This window comes from Schistocerca americana, chromosome 4, assembly GCF_021461395.2.
Source record: "Schistocerca americana isolate TAMUIC-IGC-003095 chromosome 4, iqSchAmer2.1, whole genome shotgun sequence".
In the NCBI taxonomy this organism is placed as follows: domain Eukaryota; kingdom Metazoa; phylum Arthropoda; class Insecta; order Orthoptera; family Acrididae; genus Schistocerca; species Schistocerca americana.
Window position 1 is genome coordinate 328691163 of NC_060122.1, and position 16517 is coordinate 328707679.

The 16517-nt window shown below is 42.4% G+C and overlaps 1 pseudogene; it reads right to left on the reverse strand.

Annotated features, from left to right (window-relative positions):
* Positions 1-14873: 14873 nt before the first annotated feature.
* On the reverse strand, positions 14874-14992 carry LOC124614454 (annotated as a pseudogene).
* Positions 14993-16517: the final 1525 nt, after the last annotated feature.

Genomic DNA, 16517 nt, shown 5'->3' on the forward strand with positions numbered 1-16517 from the left:
TGGGAAACTGCCAGTTATGATCTTTCGAAAATTGACGAGCAAGTCCTCCATTCCGTAATATATGTGAGTATTTCGCTCATGTGTCAATATCATGGTGACAGACGGACCACAATACATAACAGCAGAATTACTGTCAAGTGATTCTACCTACAGGAAAATTGCTTACGATCCTACAGGACGTGTGCAGCGGAAGACTACTGCACTTTTAACTTTTCCTCTTTACCTTAAAAGACCATCAAGAGGTTACGACAACATGTTTGCACACCACCAAGACTGTATGACCTTCCTACAACTCACAAAGAAGGTCCACATTTATGGGCAACATTAAGCAACACTGGTTTCCCACATCTCATTTAGCCGAACATCTTGCTTCCTTGCTGAGACCCTTAGTGGGCAAATGCTCACATCACACACGAAACTTGGCCGATTTTATCTTCAGCCTGCGGACCGGTTAGTTAGCTTTCATGCAGTTCTGTTTCATACAAAGGTTCCTCTCACGTATTCTTTGGCAGTAATTTGCAATAAGTTTCAGGTGGACGCCACTGCTTTGATTCAACATGTTCTTTTCTCAATCTATTTCATGTTCAACCATGAGTACTTTGTGCCTTCTGCCTCCCTGGTAGCCAAACTTTTATGGAGGAATTTGAGAAGAAAGCGCCTGAATCAATGGCCGTAAATAAAATGTATTTTGGAGGTATGTCGACGATACTATCACAGTGTAGGCTCAATGAGGAGATAAATTAATGGAGTTTCTACATCAACCTCAACCCCATTCTTAAGAACAACCCATTCACTATGGAATGAGAGAAAGAAGGCTGGCTTTTCTGGAAGTTTCAGTTCGTCAGAAGAATGATGGCGCTCTAGGGCATTTAGTTTATCATACTACTTGAGCTACATTGCATTTACAATCGTCGATTTGACTCAGAAAATTGTTCACAGAGCTCATACAGTTTCAGTAACAGATAGTTTACCAGAAGAGCTCGCCCTCCTGAATACAATGTTGTGAGACTACCAAGCAGATTAACAGAATGTTACCAGTTGAAACCAAGAACCAAGAAGTGGATGAAGAGGAGTCTACGTTGTCAAATTCTTTGGCTTTTCTCCCATTTGTTGACAACGTCTCATTTGAATAACAACAATTCTCCCTACTTTCCAGGTGAACGTAGTTTTCTGTCCACCGTTTAAGTTTGCCGACCTGCTGAGTCACTGTGGTACGCCTTATGTAGGCCAGACGACAGGCACCGTGGAAGAACGCTGCACTGAACATAAGCGCTGCACTCGCCTTTTGGAATTAAGAAAGTCTGCTGTTGCCAAACATTGAATCTCCACCGGACTTTCACTGCAGTATCATAAAACAATAAATATTATCGCAGTAACAGCATTTTGAGCTCCGTTTTTAATGATTCCGTGGGAATAAGCATGGCGGAAAATCCAATGAACCATAGCACCAGCTATCAGTCGGCTAATGGGCAGAAACTTGTTATGTCCACGATTTGCTCTGATCGAAGACTACAAAGAACGCCGACGTTCAAGCCGAGCAGCAAAGCCAAGGGCAACTGAGTTTCACAGTCCCTCCGGCGAGGACGCTGCCGCCAGGTAATGTAGTCCGTCTGTCACCATTATCTTGATTTACGCGCAAAGTAGTCAAATATCACAACATGCTGCGGAATTGACAACATTTCCGTTGGTCTTCTGTGGCTCACTATGGCTCACATGAGGATGACTTCAGTGCCCAGTTGAAATATCGTGGAGTGTAGCTGACGACCGGCTGCGTGCCCGAAATATATTCGAACATAAACTCACGCGGAAAATTTTAAAATTCAGAATTAATTTACAGCTGGATAGGTTACACGTGTGACTGTTTCGACACCTTCAACTTAGTCGGTCTTTATTATCTCGCGTCTACTGTAAAGCACGTCAAAAATCAATAACAAATCAACCTTAAGCAGTAGATTTAGCGACTACTCCAGAAAGTGAAGCGCATCAACTATTTCGAACGTACTGATGTTTTAAGACTCCCCGTATAGACTTTTCCAAATTTTGCGGCTGCGTGTTTTACAATGTGACCTGGTAACCAAACAAATAATTTCTTTCAGGCAACTACAATCGCCTTTCTGCATGTCCCACTTATTTGCGATTTTTTCATTGAGGTAATAATTACATCTTCTGTCTCTTTCTCGATCAATATATTATTATAGTCAAACTTCAACTTACTTTACTTCTTTATTAACCGGGCTCGAAGTTCAACAAATGAAACCAGAACCTCAGAGATCAGCATCAGTATAAGATTTTTCGTTGACGACGGTGTTATCTTGTAGTGTGACGGAAATTCCGATCAAACCGCTGTCTTTCCCTCTTCAGCGACGTATGTTGTCTACGTGTTAACGCTTCAGAAAGACTGCATGATTCGTTCAAGAGAAGAGGCTTCACAAATTGAGCAAGTGAGCAATGTATTGGTCCACCTCTGGCTCTTAAGCAAGTGGTTCATCAGCTTGACATTGGCTGACAGAGTTGTTGCATGCCCTCCTGAAAGATATCGTGCCAAATTCTGTCCAACTGGAGCGTTAGATCGTCAAAATCCCGAGCTGGTTGGTGGGCTCATAATGTTCCAAATGTTGTTAACTTGTGAGAGGTACGGCGACCTTGCGGGACAAGGTCATTTGACATGCACAAAGACAAGCAGTAGAAATTATCGCCCTTAATGGACGGGCACTACCTAGCTGAAATGTGAGCCCAGCATGGCTTGTCAGTAAGAGCTACAATATGGGATGTAGAATATCGTCGACGTACCACTGTACTGTAAGGCTGTAGAGGAAGACAGCCAAAGGGGTCCTATTATGAAAGGTATTGGCACCCAGGAGCGTCGGTCCTGATTGTGGCTCGTACGGTGGAGGACAATGAAGTTCATATTCGACCTCTGTCTGTGAGCTGTGCTCTCTCCCAACTATGCGTTTTCGTGAACTTCGTTGTCTTTCTGTGTTTGGTTTCCCGCCCTTGTCGCCGTTACGTCGTGGTTCTTCTTCCTTCTACGCCTGGCAGCAGTGATGTGTATCGATCTTTGCGCCGTGTAACATCTTTGATTTGGTGCATATAGTTTCCGGCAAGGGGGTCTGGAGTGAATCGGTCGGCTGTTGAGGACGAGGGAAGTTATCTGCGCGCGGTGCAGTCGGCTGGGGCCGCTGGCAGCCCCTGCGCAGTGTCGGAGCGTGTGTGGAGCTGTCCGATCGCTACGAGCTTCGTGGTTCGCCGACCCAGGACGTCAAAGTTGAGTAGTGGTTTCAGCTACCCAAGCCACGTCTATTCTTGTTGTGGTGGTTCACTTCGGTGGTTTGCTGTTGGGGAGGTTTTCCGGTGAGCAACACCGAGTGGTTCTACTGCTGAGATTTAGAGGCCATGCGCTTGCTATTAACGTTTTGGTCGACTACAATTTGAGTGCACCTGTGGATTTTTTCTATCTTGTGGGCGTTAGTGTTCTAGTTACCTGCCCTGGGCGCTGACGTAAATTCAGTCAGTGTTCTTGTGGGCGAAGTTAACTACAACCGTGTTTCAAATTCTAATGTACTAGTGGAATTTTCTGTATAGTTGCCGTTAGTGTTCCGGTTGCCTGCCCTGGCCACTAACGTGGTTTCAGGCAGCGTCCTTTCCTCACCTGTTGTCGCTGTCAAACATGATGTGTAATTTTGACAGCTAATTAATACTCCATTGTGGATTATCACGTTTGTAACATTGCCGGTTTGAGTCCTCATGCACTGATTGACGGGAAGTAAGACGTTGTGTCGGTCGGTCTGTGTCTGTCCCGTGGTTGGGTTCCGACAGATCAAGTATAGTTGGGCTCACCACCTGTCTCACCTACGTGAATGAGGGCAGACCAACCTCCCTGGAGGCTTTCTGGGTACCACCAGTGTTTAATTATTTGTTGTCAGCTATTTTAAGTTTTAGGCTTATGGTTATATGTTTTGTTTTTTAAACATTTTTCAAAAATAATTTTTAAATTTATCTTTCAAGCTTAAACACTGCGGCTTTCTGTCTTTAAAGATTATGGTAATATATTTTAAAAATTTTGATGTTTAATTGTGGCCCTCAGCCATTGGTATTGCACCTTGCATGTGTTGCTTCTTTAAATTATTTTATTGCTATCTTAATTGGATTTTAAGATGTCTTGTTGTTAAACATGCTGGCCTTCTGCCTTTAAGGGTCTGTGGCAATGTATTCTGAAGTTCTGAAATGTGACTGTGGCCCTCATCCATTTGTGTTGCACCTTGTATATGTTGCTTTTTGGGGTTTAAATTATTTTATTGCTATCTTCGTTGAATTTTTGATATTTTGAGATTTCTTGTTGGGCTTTTGCCTTTAAAGGTCTATGGTAATATATTCTAAAATTTTGGAATTTCATTGTGGCCCTCAGCCATTTTTATTGCACCTTGCGTATGTTTATGAATTATTTTATTGCTATCTTAATTGGATTTTCATCATGTTAAGATTTCTTGTTGGAGGCCTTCAGCCGTGAAAGATTTGCATTTGGTAAAGATTTGGCTTTGATGCCGCTTTGGTTGTAAAGGTTATGTTGTGTACATAGTTCCGTGTAGTCAGCACGTACACAACTTTCCCACTAGAGAGCGCCCCGCTAAGCACAACAGCGTAGGCGCAGCGCTCGTCCGTCTCCGCACTACGAGATGGCGCTGCCTAAGAGACGGACCAAATTCTGCTTCCGCCGGTTTGCGTATTAATATGTATCGCAGCCGATCAGATTGTTGTTAACGTAGAACCTTTTCTCCTCACGGATCACACTCGCGCAGTGATACCTGAACGCACGAGGTATTATAACGAGCGTACAGACCTCCGATTAGTCAGTCTGCATTTGTCTGCACCAGTCTGCACCAGTCTGCATTAGTCGGCATTAGTTTGCATTTGTCTGTTCTAGTCTATAGTCAAGTTTCAGTCTGCACCTAATAAGATTATCATATTCCTGTGCATAGCCATGAAGAGAAATGAATAGACACTTTGTCAAGTATTAGAGATGTGTGAGAATAAGATTAGCGTACCAAGACCAAAGGAACATCAGATTGTCAATTGTAAACAGCATCCAGAATCAAGTTACGTAATATCTATGATTTTTATTATTTTAATAAATGTGTGTGAAAATTAATCAAGTTCTGTTTAAAGTTGGTCACCGTCAATCTACTACTCTAAGTGTACAAGTGGCATTTCTATCGTCTGACCTAACGGCAGAAGATAAAAACGCCACAATAAGGCCACAAGACATATTGCTGACACTCGCCTACTTCGTTAGAGCGACAAGTCAATAATCTGATGGTGTGTGTACCGAAGGTCTTACAGTACGCACACCACAGGTTATTAAGCTAAAATAAATGACAATTAGAAGCAGAAACTGACCTCAATCCTTGGCCCTTTCCTCAATCCTATTACCTGTTCTGCCCAGCGGGTTTAGCAGGCGTCTCAGTCTGGGGTGTATCCACACACGTCTTCGCTGATCATCGGGACTCAGTTGGAGGTGTAACTCATCATCGAAGACAATTATATTCCAGTTAATGAGATTCTACGCCGAAGACGTGTCTGGAAAGCCGCCGGGCAGCGATGGGATATCCACTTGAGCGTCGTCCGCCATACGGTCCGACAACCAGGGATGATGGTCTAGGATGACATTCCTTTTCTTAGCAGGACTCCTTTGGCTATCATCCGCTGCAGCCTTATAGCACAGCGACACGTCGGCGATATTCTACGTCCCGTTTTCTTACCATTGATCGCAAACCATTCTGGGGCTATATTTCATTAAGGTTGTAAGAGATTCACCACCCTGCTGGAGCAAATGTAATTTCGATGTATTGCTCACGCGCTGCCTGCGACACAAAGTATCTTCGCTGCAATAGAGTCGCAGGTCTGAGCACTCTCGGCAGTAGTTGCAGTCGCTCACTGCTACAGTGCAGTTGTAGTCAACCGCTGGTACAGCATACTTCATAACCATGTATTGTAAGGTAAATTTTATTATTTCTATTGGCATGCGTGTAATTAAGTCACTTGTCTCAGTTGTCAATACGAATTTGTTTCAATCTTTTTGTGATTCGTCAGCACCAGTTGACCCAGATTTGTAATGTTCAATTTTTCATATAATGGATTGCACATATTTATCAATAATGTAAAAGATTTTCAGAATATAATTTTTACCAGTCAACCAGAAAAGGAAGTAATAATTTTGCCTTTAGTCATTGCCAGTCCCGATCCAGTCATTTATTTAAATTTATGTATTTCAGAAATTTTCTCATATTTTAATCATGTTTTCTTTAGTAATCAGACGACCAGCTGTGCACCTATGTCAATAAGGAAAGTCATTTTTTTTTCTAATAATCCATATCTCAGACAAACGTTGTCCAGTATGAGTAGATAGGCCAGCATTGCACTAAGCTGTTCCATTTACGAGCAGATATATAGACAGCGTTATCCGGCGACACCATGATGTAAGAATTTTTCAGTTTATTTCTCACGGACGGATTGAGACTGATTTCACAGGGCCATGGCGTAGCGCTGCTTACGTCAAAATTTATCAGTTTTCGTGAGTTAAGATATTAAATATAAAAATCATTTTTATTATTTATACGGGAACGTTACTAGGTAATGTACGCCCGAGCACGGTGAGAATTTCTACCGCTTGTCGTCGTCATCGCAAAACCCGGCCTTGGTCAGTAAGGTCGCCGGATCTCTCTCCAATTGAGAAAGGCTGCGTGTAGTAACCGCGCAGTTTGAGGCGCCATGTCACGTAGAGCGCGGCCCCTCCCGCCGGAGGGTCAAGTCCTCCCTCGGGCATGGGTGTGTGTTTTGTCCTTAGTGTAATAAGTTACTTTAAGTAGTGTGTAAGTCTAGAGGCCGATGATCTCCGCAGTTTGGTCCCTTAGGTATTCACAGACATTTGAACATTTGAATTGAGAACGTTTGGAGGATTTTGGGCAGCACTCTTCAATCATCTCAAGAGTTTGACGATCTGACGCGCTAATTGGATTGAATATGGCACGATATCTCTCGGGTGAACTTCCATCAACTCTTCAATCGATGCCAAGCAAAATACCCTAATTGCTTTCGTATGGGCCAGAGAAGGGCCAATGTTATTTAACTTGCTCAATTTCTGATGCTCTTTCTCCTCAGTAATTCATCCAAACTTCCAGAAACTGTAATCGTTTGTTTGCCTGTTCATGTACATCACAGCACAGATTTCCGTCCCGTTCGAATGATTCTTTCATGGAGAGTAGGTTTTACTTATTTATTTCTCTCTTTGAGTCCGTTTTTTATGAGTCATGTTTGGTAGTGACATGAAATGCTGAGCGGGGAGTGGAGGGGGGCTAAAATTTTGTTGACTGCGGTAAAAAGGCGGGAATACGGTAAACGTGTACAAATGGATGAGTGCGGCGGTAGTTATTCAGAGATGAGAAGGGTTGCACAGGATAGACTAACATGGAGAGATGGAGCAATCCGTTCCTCATACTGAAGACCGCAAGAGAATTCATGTTTATTGAGATTGTAACCATCATGATTTCGGAAATAATTACAAAATGTTTATTGTTTAAGTTTCAAGTTAAAGGAGCGTGAATCGAAGCAACACAGTTTTATATCCTTCGTTGTGAACGGACGAACGCCGCGTCGGTCAAAGCGACGGACTAGGTGACGGCCAGCGGCCGTGACGTGATACGCTGTTTTGTTTTCATTCCCTTTGTTCATTTTTTAATACTGTAACTGTGTCCGCCACGACAGCATGACGGACTGCCGTCCTACGGGTCCGGGTTCGATTCCCGGTTGGATGGTAGATTTTCTCCGCTCAGGGACTGGGTGTTGTGTTGTCTTCATCATCATATCATCCCCATCCGGCGCGTAGGTCGCCCATTGTGGCGTCGAATGTAATAAGACCTGCACCAAGGCGGCTGGCCCTGCCCTGCAAGGGGCCTCCCGGCCAATGACGCCAAATTCTCATTTCTTTCCACTGCAACTGTAAAACGAAAAACGGTACGTAGAACTGAATTTAACGTCTATAAAAAGCAGTTTCATACTGTTTCACACAGGTAGAAAACTGTCTGGATTATGATCTAAGCCGGGCATGAAAGCAACGCCTTGCACTTCGATCTGCTCTACTGCAGAAGGTAGAAATAAATGATTTATTATTGGTGAGAAACAAAATAAACATTTCGTCCTTTGAATAATCTCACGTGAAGGTGTTCTTACTTCAACGGAGCTTAAAATGATAAACGATATTTCAATATTTTTCAAGCAACTATACTTCACATTATTAATGCGAAAGATTTATCGCGATAGACGATAACCAATGTATGAGAGACATGGAGTGTATTTATAGTACGTAAGAAATTCGTAAGAGACATAGATTATATTTATAGTAAGCGAGAAATCCGTAAGAGAAGTGACGTATTTTTACAGTGAGTAAGAAATACGTAAGAGACATCTAAGAACGACGTATATGACTAACTACAACAAAATATAATTTAATACACAGACTACTGAATCTGAGAATTGTCAACTGAAAAGAGCAGAAAGGTCCTCTCTGGTTGCTTCTATAGCAATACGGCAAATAAATAATCAAGAACCGATGTCCTACTTCACCGTACAAATTGTCACGACATCTGAATGCTACTAATTTTTCACGAAAAAACATCCAAGTAAAGGAAAAATACTCATAAGCATGGTGATCAGGAACAGCCTGAAAAGATTTTAAGTATGTTGTAGCGCAGGTAGTGCTGAAACGTAATTGTTAAGACAAAAATATGGTACATAGCGCTGTTTCCGAGTTAATTAACGCTGAACTCAGCCAATGACGCCGTCGCACGCGTAAATTCAAGAGGCTCACCCGATTCAATTAGTATCAATTGTTCTGTTAGCATAGACGATAGTGAACGAGATTGCTCTGCCGTTGACTCAGGTCGATCGTTACTAGCGTCCCATGACCATTTTTTTATTGCTCTCTTATTTGTTTTTAGGAAACCAAACTAAGTACATTTTTGCCCACACAATCTCTGGCGTGCCTCTTCAATTTCAGTGCTAATTAACTCGGAAACGGCGCAACGTATTGAATTTTCGTCTAAACAGTTATTTCTCAGCGCTATCCACCCTGAAACACCCCTACAAGCTATCCAGACTATTTCTAACAACACGGTATAGATCCAATACAGAGTGTAAAAGGTACAAGTGCAGATATTTCTATTGGTGATTGTGGACGGTGTACTGAACAACACTACATCCGTATTTACGTCCACTGCGCACTAATAATTACAGACATTACAAGTCAGATATTTTTAGGTTGGGTAGTACTTCCTAGTACATGTGGCATGTGCAATCCATTGATGGGTATTTTTCCCAAGGCTGCAGGTCAGGTTTACGTGTGGATACGTGAAGGCAAAACAGTTTAGACTATCCTGACAGCAGTAGTCCATTTAACGGTGCAGTTACAACCGTATACAAAAAAATTATCTCCTAAAGTTCCTGACATGTTTGTGAGAAGACTGTTCGACACAGAGAAAAAGCAACTAACACAGTGATGTGTGTACAAATTCAGGTACCACATATGAAAATGTCTGCGGTTATATACGTTACACCCTGTATCTAAATATATGGGGTGCTAGAGAACTCCACCGCGCGAGCCTTTCAGGGGTTGTTCAGCTGGTCGTTACGTTGTAACAGTGTAATCATGATTTATTCGGTTTGTTACCACAGTCAGCCTTGCCCTCGTAAAAATACTTTCACAACGGTGAAGAAGCCTATTATATGGAATTACCAACACGTAAAAAGACACATTGCAGAGTAATACGACAATCCTCGGACAAATGCGGAGGTACTGTTACGCGGTTGCCGTAGGTGCGTAAACTGTTTATCATAGCGTCGTTGTGCCGCTGTTTCTCTGCATTCAGCGAACCCATACAAGGGATGCATATCGTCCAACTAACAATAACCTATACCTTTCATGAATTACTTACCTCACAAAAATCTTCGTTACTCGTACTACTGCAATACAGCGAGCGCCAATACTTCCAACTTCAGCGCACAGCTAACGCAACTGGAAAAGAAAATCCTAGACAGAACAGAGTAGCACAGAATGAAAATCCGAGGGAAACGAGTTAAAAAACAGCGTTACTCTTATCAACAGCAAACACCGCGAGCGAATGGAGACATACAGCCGACAATTTCACTGTTCTGCACTATTTTCAGTGCAGTACAGATACAAAGGTAAGGGGCGAGAAAGCAAACGAAATGCAATAACTCCGGAACAAGTCACAGGAGACAGTTAGTCGCTTACACAAGAACACTCACGCATCCCGGAATAACCTCTGAAAGTATTTCGACAGAGTTCTGGTTCACCCTTTATATGTGTATGAAATACGACGTTCGTGGTGCGTTAGCTCACGTCCATGTATCAGTGAGGCTTATCGTGTCAGTCTACAGAATAGTATCATAATTGGACGAGCGTCAGGAAATGCAGAAAGACACGGAAAAAAATTTTAGGTTGCTGTAAAGAATAGCAGCCTTGTGTAAATATGGATAAATGCAATATAATGCATGTAACATACAGGAAAAGTCCAGTGATACTCTATTACAGGATTAATGGTGAACGTCGTATAGTTTAAGTATGTAGAAGCGATATGAAGTGGAACGATCACGTAAAATCAGTATCAGAGAAGACGAACGGAAATTTAAATTCGTTGAAAGGATTCTAAGAATGTACAACGCATTCATAAAGGAAGTCGGATTTAAGTCGCTAGTGCGACCACTTTCAGAGTAGCTTGGAGTGGGAGTGACGTCAGACATCGGACGAACTCACAGAAACCTTTTAGGGTCATACCTGGCCGGTACAGCCCACACGAAATTACTGCGGGGAATTTTCGGTGAATATAAGTGGGAAACTTTGGAAGAAACATGACGAAGTTCTCATGGATACCTTTTGTGTAACTACAGGAAGAAGACCATAAGTAGAGTACTGTATAGGAATCTCCTGTACAGTCGGAAAGAGATTTCGGGAGATTTTGAATTTATGTGACTTTCAGACTTACTTTAATTCCAAATGGTGCATTTCTGGGCAATGATTCCTTATCAGAACTTTATCTAGTAAGTCCCCCTATAACTCCTAGAAATCTGTAATAAGAATTGTGGAACGCCTTGTATAATTGGAAGGGATTGCAAGAATAAAAGAGATTAGGGCGAGTGCGGAGGAACATGGCAGTACTTTTTCTTTGATCAGTAAGCTAATCGAATAGGACTGAAAATCGATAACGTTGTAAACCATTGCTGTGCACTGTGTAGTGGCTTTCGGACAACGTACATAGACATAGAAAGTAATCGTAATTTGTGATAGGGGGATCGAGTGTTGACTGTCAATCTCCTCTACTGCACAGAGTTTGCAAGTTTAAATGAATTTCTTTGTACACATATGGGATGCGCCGATTTAATGCACCACGAATCCCTATAACGAAAATTTTACAATAATTTTTCAGCAATGAAATTTCTTCACCCACGGAAATTTTTCTTCTTCTCGACTGAAACGTATGTGGTGGATGAAATTGGTAAAATTTTACGGACTGTTTATTCGTGAATACATATGAATTTTAGACGTTGTTCGTCGCTACTTGGCACTTAGATAAGAACCTCCTCATTTTGCTTTAGTACGCTTATATCCGCTATGATCTGCTCCTGCTGTTCTTTACACATGATTAGAGCACTGGTGTGTCATACGCCCTGAATAGAGTTAAAAATATCGCTCGTATGTCGAGGACCTCTTCACAGCGGTGCGAGTGTCATACCCCCCACCCCACTTTCACACCGAAGATCCTGCTTCCAGGCAAACCGCCAAACCACAAGTGCATGGCTCAACACGTTACTCAGATAGCAGCGGGTTCCACATTGCATGCTGCACGCTTCTGCGGCCATTGACTCTAACGGGAGAGAAGAAGAGCCTCTTATATAGTATGAGAATAAGGTAAAATGGAGTAATCAGAGGAGTGATTCAGTAAGCTAAGGTCAGATGCCAATCTTAAATTGAATCAATGTCGAGTTCAATAATTTTCATTCCGTTAACACAGGGGAAGGTGGTTTTCCCGTCACCAATAATCCTTCGGCGATAATGAAGTTGGGAACAACTTTATCAAGTAATTACTCAGAGGCAAAAGTGTTAACATTCGAGAAAACTTTACAGGGGTGATGCGGAAGCCTCGTCTTCCGTGGAGTATGTGACAAGTCCAAAGAAATCACCAAAGTAGTAACAACAAGAAAACGGTTTCATACACAGTTTAGTACCATGGATAAAGAAAATGACATATTAGTGGTAACGGAATCGCCACACGTCAAAGCTTTATCGTCTGTATACTGCTGTGTCAGAAAGGGGGTTTGTTAAATCCGTGCTGGTACAAATGGAAGGCGAAGCACAGATTTAATCTTTAATCCGTTTTGTCGTTGGGTTCGTCATATACCGCAGTTACCCTAATTTCCTACCTAACACTATCAATTGCTCTCTCCGGCCGAATAACGTGTGATAATTTCCCTTTAAATATTATCTCCCAAGATGGTGGTGCTACATGAGAGAAGTGATATCTCAAAAATAAGTTCTTTAATAAAATAATATGATATATACCGAGTATAAAAGAGACGTGTAGGTTGCTTACAATGTTATGTGATGAATTTCAACTGTCATCTGTTAACTGTCAACATTGTATGTAATTCATTCTTTTCAGCTGAGCTGATACATTTTCGGGAATAGTCGGTACATATTCTCTTGTTAAAGCAAAATTTCACCCACAGAAACACACACATGCCTCGAGTTTGCTTAGTGTAATATGCAAGTATAATTACATACCTATAGGCCTATATTAATTTGATCAAAATAAGCGTTTATTATTTCTAGAAATATATAAAATCGCGCACACTTGCAAGCACAACGAGCCCTTCATATTAAATATTTCCCATCTAAATTGCCTGTGTTACTAAAACGTTTGCAGTTTGCATGTTGGTATTATTGATAAAAACTCTTAGATTAAGCACCACCTGTTAACGTACATTCGGTAGCTGTTCAATGCCTTTCGAGTTCTATGAATCTTCAAATCAAGTGTTTACTCATCTAAATTGTCTGTATAACTTATTAAAATATTGCCTATTGAGAACGTCAAATTCACGTAGACCATTACTCCTGACCTAAATTACAAAATACAGTCAGAATTAACAACGTAAACGAACACTAAAAGGGATCTCCGCAGAGCGGGAGAAAAAAGGAAAATACGGAGAACGCGGTAAAGGTAACGGCAAAGGATAATAGAAATGTGTCAAACCAGTCAGAAGGCTGATAGCTCAGTAATGAAATATCAAAAAGAATCCCTTTGTTACAGGAAAGTGAAGAATGAGTCAGTCTTTGGGGGCTCCCTGTTGGGTGAACCTACCTAACTCTATGACATACTTTATTTCATGATAGCAGATACTTTCTCTATCTTCAAGTAAAGTAGGCCTGCTAGACACAGCTACAATAGTCCTCAACAAATGACAGGAGTGTCTTCACACGAGTAAAACACTCGGAGCGGGAATGAACTCTCTGTCAGCAACAGGTAGTTTATTGTTTGTTGAGCTGGGGGAAATACGTCATATGCTGCTCTGATCCTTTAATAGAATTTCGTTAAGGTGAGTTGTTCAAGCAATTAGTTACTTACATGCAGTTGTATTACAAATGTAACATACTTACAATCAAAGTCATAGTTGGATTTAAAATCCTTCTTACTGAATCATTCGCTTGGGAAAATGGCAAAAACTCTTATTAAAGTTTTTGTCTATTTGAGAAACAATTGCTCCATCTCTAAGGAAATGTCTGAAGAAGAAGAAGCCAAAAATGAGATATGTGAACAAGAGAAGATAATCCTACTCAACTGATGACTTTCGTGGAGCGCTTGAGACGGTTTTGGAAGGAAAATGGACGATATACAAAGCAACTGATAATTTGCTAATGCCATGGAGTACTTTCAAAAACCATACATATCGCAGTAATGGTGACAAAACAATGTGGCAATTTGTAAAGTGGATAAACCGGAGCGTTATTACGATTAAGGGAAAATGAAGTTAGTTAATTTCATAACACAAATGTAAGAAATAGGGTTCGACCTGAACGTTAACCGAATAATCCACTAACAATTGTAGCACAGTGGTAACAGTGTACGAGGGAAAACCGAAGTCTAAGAACAAAAGAATAATGATTGAGAGCCACTTGTAAGGAGTTGTGGACGGAATAAAAGTGCCTGGACTCCGTATTGCCTTTGACTACAATGGTTCCATCAATGTGGGCAGTCCGGTTCATCTGATGCGTAATATTTGCCCACATGTTAGTGACAGTGACACCAATGCTGAAAATGAATGAAAAGTGCCTTAAGTTAACTTTAACTGTGGAAAACAAAATTACTGTGGAACCAAGTACATTATCACGAAGTACATAGTGTCACAGAACAAAAAGCACTCCGTCTTCAGGTCACAAGTGGCCCATCGGCGCCATCCGACCGCCGTGTCATCCTCACTGTGGTTCTAGCGCTATAGTCTGTAACCGAGCGACCGCTACGGTCGCAGGTTCGAATCCTGCCTCGGGCATGGATGTGTGTGATGTCCTTAGGTTAGTTAGGTTTATTTAGTTCTAAGTTCTAGGCGACTGATGACCTCAGACGTTAAGTCGCATAGTGCTCAGAGTCATTTGAACCATCACTGAGGATGTGGATAGGAGGGGCGTGTGGTCAGTACACCGCTCTCCCAGTCGTTAGGATGGTTTTATTTGATCGGAGCCGCTACTATTCGATCGAGTAGCTCCTTAATTGGCATCACGAGACTCACGAGACTGAGTACACCCAGAAGAATGGCAACAGCGCACGACGGCCCGGAAGGGTCACCCATCCAAGTGCCGGCCACGCCCGACAGCGCTTAACTTCGGTGATCTGACGGGAACCGGTGTATCCATTGTGGCAAGGCCGTTGCCACAGAATAAGGTATACTATAACGAAATTAGGTAGCATGTCCACTCTGTTTACTACATTTTATAACTTCCACAGTTTTTCATATTTTAAATGTTCTTTATGGGTTGGTAGACCATGTATTGGTCTGTTACACGTAAAATATAAAATTTCCCGATTGAATATTTGGTTTGCTTCATGATTTACGCTCGTTAATATCATGAAGTCAATTAGATTTACCATACATGCCAACATCACGACAAAGTAGAGCTCGTTTTCTACTTATATTTGCGGATAGAAGTGAGTGTCTGGTATAGCACGGCGACCCTACCAAACGTCCCTTGCAGCAGGAGATAAAAGCTCTCAGAAGAAATCCTGAAGAGGAGAGAAAAAGGCGGCGACACGTCTTAGCGGCCATCCGACAACTTTGTAGAAACACGTTGATCAGATAAAAGCCACCTTGTGGGACGTCCGTAACGTCGTTTGTCACTTTAATGCACAGCTCGGCACGGGAGTGGGGACTGGGTCTGAGGCGGCGGACGGCTGTCACATGAAAGACTGGCTACGGCAGCGGCGTCCTCGTGTGACGCACGGTGGGCCCCCCCACCTCTGATGCTGCCCGGGCAGCGACAAATGCCCGCTAGCGCTGTAGCGACAGCCCGCCCGCTGCCAACAGCGGGTCGCCTCTTGCGTCCGAGACAGAACCCTACTTAAGGCTGCGGTCGCAGCGGCACCGGTATCGGCTGATTCCGCCGACGACCGACATCGGCCGAAGACGCCCGATCTTTTCAAATAAGTGCGCTGCTACTTGGGTGGTCACAATACAGCCGGTCTCATCCCCAGAACGTTCATATTTCGGACGACAGGCGGTAAAATTCAGATCAGTTTTGTTTTCTTCGGTCATATCGGGCGACACGACACGAGACATGGAGCGTCAGAAACTGATACGGTTGTGGTATCCTGAGGGTGAAAAATCATAATCGTGGTATACAGAGGGTCCAAAAAAATGTTTCCACTGTTTGAAAGTCCATAACTGGCAAAGTAATTGACGGAGTTCTCTTAACTTTGGTAGTGCAATAGTTTGTAGTTCCGGCAATCGCAACAAAAGGGTTGTATTGCGTTGTTTTGTTTTATCAGATGGCAGTCGCCAGATAGTCAGTGTTTTGTTCTTAGTTGCACCTTGTTACTCGAGTAAACAAGGCTGGCGCAAGGCTTACATTCGATTATAGGAAGTCAGTTTTGAAGTGGTATTTTAAGTACGGAAACATTAACGAGGTTCAACGGCAATGGCGAAATGAGTATCAAACAGAGACACCGACACGTTTAACGATTCATCGCATTCGAGACAAATTGGAAGTCGAAGGCTGTGTTAAAGATTTACACAAACAACGATGTGGACGACCTGTAACAGTAACAAGTCCAGCCAACTCCCGTCGTGTGTTACAACAATTCACTCGCTCACCACAGAAGTCTGTGACACAGTGTGCCCTTGAAACTGGAGTGAGTCGCTCAAGTGTTTGGCGAATTTTGAAGACAGCAAAGTGGAAGTGC